This window comes from Corvus brachyrhynchos, unplaced genomic scaffold (assembly GCF_000691975.1).
Source record: "Corvus brachyrhynchos isolate BGI_N302 unplaced genomic scaffold, ASM69197v1 scaffold99, whole genome shotgun sequence".
NCBI lineage: Eukaryota > Metazoa > Chordata > Aves > Passeriformes > Corvidae > Corvus > Corvus brachyrhynchos.
This window is the reverse complement of record NW_008239778.1, coordinates 621,748-626,407: the sequence shown is the minus strand read 5'-3', so window position 1 is coordinate 626,407 and position 4,660 is coordinate 621,748. Positions and strand designations below refer to the sequence as shown.

General features: G+C 41.6%; 1 protein-coding gene across 1 annotated transcript in view; it reads right to left on the bottom strand.

The window, feature by feature from the left end:
- MYO1C (myosin IC) overlaps positions 1–254 on the bottom strand; it is a 48,513-nt gene extending 48,259 nt beyond the window's left edge. Inside the window, exon 1 of the mRNA XM_017742975.1 lies at positions 157–254. The gene's annotated coding sequence lies outside the window, so the exon portion shown is untranslated. The remainder of the gene's footprint in view (positions 1–156) is intronic.
- Between the last annotated feature and the right edge of the window lie 4,406 nt (positions 255–4,660).

Sequence of the window (4,660 nt, the reverse complement as noted above, 5' to 3'; positions counted from 1 at the left end):
GCTGCCTCCGCCCTCACCTGCACCGGCCCCGCCGCCACCGGCACCGGGACCCCGCCTCGCCCCCCGGCCCGGGCCGCGCTGGTTACACTGTCCGCGGCAGCAGCATCCTGCTGAGCAGCTTCTGCACCGAGCTGTTGCCTCGAAGGGCAGACGCACCTGTCTGCTCCAGACGGACAAGATAAATCTCGAACGCTGATGGTAATTCTACCGGCCCCTCCTGGCTGACGCCTGGTTCTGGGAGTCATCAAAAGTGCATGTTCCTGGGAAGGACGCAGGGTGAAGTTCGCTCTGGAGTGACTCCACCAAGCTGAGGCAACCATCCACTGTGAGCAGCAAGTTGGTTCATCCCTCACAGGTGTGAAACACCCGAGGCAATCTCGTCAGGATCCACAGGAAATTCTGCACATTGAACTCCAACAGCCCGAACCACACGGAGCTGAAACAGTAAAGCTCTGCTCTTGCCACTCCTACAGAAGTTTAAAGTATCTTAAAGTTTCTCTTAAAGCACAGGACATCAAAAACCACCTCTCTCTGGCCACTCATGCAGCACCAACAGTGCACCAACACGCATTGTTTTCGAAGTTGCAAGTTACCGTTTCACGGAATGTTAATAAGTTTAAAACATTTTAGAAAGTTGAACCGATACCTTTTCTCTCTTTGATGTCTTCCCCAGGACCCTGGCACATGCTAAGGTTTAAATGAACATTTTCCCCTGGGAACAACAATCCAGTCCTGCCAGTGTCCCCTACTGTCACTACAAATAAGTCAGTAACATTCCTGGACTGTTTACTGAAAACCAAAGAACACCAAAATTGTCACTGTCTCCTCTCCCAACAAGGCAGAGGGAGCTCTCAGTTTTTTCTGAAGAAAAATGACTCTACCTGACAATTGTGTAACCACACAGTAAATGTCTCAGCTAATTTTCAGATGGAGTTTCAGATTAGTCACTGGAAAGACAATGCTAGGAAACAGCAGCAACATGCACAGATGTGCACTTCAGTACAAGATGGCCCTACCAAAGCTGAAGATCTGTTAAACAGATTTTAAATAGCTATGACAAAGAGAGATAAATTCACAGCTGCATTTAGGTACTTCTAAACATTTTAAATTTTACATAGTTCCTTTTCTTTAGACTCCTTTAATTAAAAATTATACAAATGCAGATAGAAAATATTCTGAAGCAAAACATGCAGAACAGCCAAGAAAACTGAAATTATTCTTAGAAAAGTACCATCTTTCTCAACTGTTTGTGTCAAACCAGAAACAATCAGCTCATGGATTTCCATTTGCTTACACACAAACCCTGAACACAAGTCAATAAAGTCCCAAGTAAACAGAATAGTCAGTTCCTTGAGATATTTATAAATAAGTCTGTTAATATGTCCCTGTACCACTGAATTTTCCATCTGTGAACCTTCCTGTAACATTCAGGGCATGAACCCTGTGACAGCACAATCAACACAGAAGAGGAACAAAATAATTGTTCCAAAGCTCTTTCCCATCCTCTGCAGCCTGAAAGTGCTCCCAGAACTCTGACAGAATTCATACAGCCAGGCCAAACATGAAACTTTGGTACACTGCAGTATTTCTACAGGAAATACATTTTAATGGTTTTCTAAACTCCCACTCACTTCATTGCTACTAATTCCATCCCAGAGAGAAAAAAATGTTCACAACACAGCTACAGTCACTCCAATGACCAACCAGCCTTGCAAACCCTCCCGTTCTTGCCTTGGAGTTGCTCAGTTCAGATCTAAGTTGGTTATTGTGTAACCAACAGTACCAGAGGGGGACAGAGAACAATAAAAGCTATGCTTACAGTCTTGCGTTCTGCCTTGCGGCCGACCACGCGGATGATTTCTCCTGTAGGAATACGTTCAATCTGCAGTTCCATTTTTCCAAGGAAAGTCAGTAAATCCTTCTATTCTTTATGGATAGTTCTGATTTCAGTGTGCAGCAGCAGCACACAACCTTGACTAAGTGCAGCCTTTGGTTCGGAGCCCTGTTGTGAGAGGAAAAGATGAACCTCTGTATTTATACCAAGTGTTAGGTGTGAGCTGAAACAATTAAGTTCAAGACTGGTTTTCACTCGTTACAATGTGCCACGACAGTTCCAAGAAGGCTAAATTTATGTTTGTGTTTATTGCCTCCAACTTTGTTGATGTTCCATTTCTGTCCCAAAGGGCTCAGAAAAGTCAGGTCGCTGCGGATGCTGTTTCAGAGGTGTTGGCACGAAACAATCCCATGGTGACTTCAAAAATCTACCAAGAGATTTTGTGCAGAAAAAATGCTTCATCTTTGCCTCCAAGAGCAAGCAATAGAAAATCCTGATTGCTCCCATGGTAACTACAGGAAGTTCTGCAAACTGCTGCAGAACGGAATCATTATTAATTGAGTCCTTGAGTAGCTAACTAATCATGGCAAAGGAAATTAATTGGCACGTTACTGCACAAAAATTCCTACAAATAGGAGAAAAATAATCTGGTGAACACTGGTTTAAGTGCAATTACAGAGCTTTACAATGATCATGCCATCCATTAATGGAGTGGCCAGACCTATCACCCTCCAAAAAAGGTATCAGATATCCTGCCTGTGACTGGGGGAAAAAAAATCACTCTCAATTTCAGGCATTTTAAGACTTGCTGAGGAGATAATTCCTTCTATCTTCTTGGAAGAGCCAAATTTGAATTGTCAACTCTACTACAAACCAACTCCAGTTGATAATGCTTGCCAAGAAAGCATTAACAAGATTAATTAATAACATTAACAAGCACTGGCTACTCCAGAGCAGATACAGGTAACACGATTCTGTTCAGCAACTGCAAAGAAAGGGCCTGTCACTATTCTGTTTCATATCTGGAATTATTCTTATGCTTCCTTAGCTGTAATACACAAGATTGTTCCAGTCCAACAATTGTTTCCTTGAGCACCTACTTCCCAATACAGAGTTCTACTAAAAAAGTAGATTTTATCACATTTTAAAAACCCTCACTGTCACTTCCTCAAACAAACCCACCCTATTCTCAGTAATATGGAGCAATACCCAGCCTGGTTTATCTCCCCTGTCTATGGAGAGAAATCACAAAGGTCAGAACACCAGAGCTCTGTAGGTGGAATGGCTCCTGTGATGCAGATAGCAGAATTATGTGTAAAAAAACTTCTGAAAATTGGCTACAAGTGAGTGGTAAGAGGGGAAAAAAAAAACCCAAGAAAAGGTAAAGACAGTAAAAAGAAGCAGAAGAAAAAAAATTCAAAAGAAAGAAGAAAATGAAAAGGGGCAGAGAGCACAGTGTGGTCTCTGATGAGCCTGAGCAGTAAAACAACACAGTTACAGTAAACTGGTATGTGACAAATGATGCTGACACACTTCCTTACCAGAGCTGATGTCTGTACCTGAGAACTGCCAGTTTCAAAGCATGGTTAGCAGGTTAAAACATTTGCTATTCTGTTTTTCATCCTTTTGTGGTGCCTGTATTCATATTTTCTGAATTTTTCTCCTACCTCTGCATTTCCTCTCGCCAGTTTGCATTCCCAGATCTTACACTTCACTGTTTTGCTCCAGTGATTCTCCCACCCTGTGTTCAACAATTCCCACACAGATTTCCCTTGCTGCTTTCTAGGTTGCACAATGTTCTTTTTAATTGCAGAGACCCTGTAAGTGGAAGATGACAGTTCCACTGTAAGACAGGGAGGTGGGAGGTACAAACACAGATGGATGATGTTCCTCAAATTGAAGCATTTAGACAAGTTCAGGGCAGTCCCCGAGCAGATCATTTTCCAGAGTAACTGGGTATTAAATAGAAATTGCTTCATATCAATCACTTTCGAACAGCAATCCCTACATCCAGGGGCAGAAAGGGCCACAGGAAGCTTCCTGTTAGCATCACAGAGTTCTCAAAAAAGTTATCATTTCCTCTCTCAAGGAAAACCTAATTCCAGCTTTGTTCAACTGGCCTTTCCACTGCAGTATATTAATTAAGACAAGTTCATCTGAGTGTCACTCAGTGTCCAAGAGCAGAGAAGGAAGCAGTGGTAGTAGAAACAATGGTCTTTATCAGAACGTATTTTTAGGGTCTCACAAACACGCAAGACATCTTAGAAATATTTCCTGTTTACACAGAGCTGTACTATCTGTGTGCAATGATACACTGCACATCCTGAGGTTAGCCAGCAATCAGAAATATTGTGGAAGTTAAATGAGGCTAGACTGGACAACATTCCTTAGGAGACTTAATTGCCATTTGAAAATAATTTCTCCAACAGCAAAGAGTTATGAAAAGTTACCTTTAGATGCAAATCAAGTGCAAATTTATATTAAAAAATACAAAATTTAAAATACGAAGCATAACGTGGCAGATCTTTCATAAAGACAAAAAAGACACTTCAAACCACACTGAAAAATTCACTGTGAAAAAGTGAAATTAGAAGAACCTGTTCTCAAAAATTAAGAAAGAATTTTAAGTGGTCTGGGCATTTTTACAAAGAAAATGTCAAAACCTCCTCACTGGGGAAGAGGGACAGAAAATACAAAACCACAAGAGCATGTAATACTGGATTCATTGAAATAAGGGAAAAAATAAGATGAATCTGCTTTGTCCAAAGGAAAACCAGCATTTGTCCTTGCCCTTCTTTTGCAGCCCAAAGCCCTACCACATGTTCT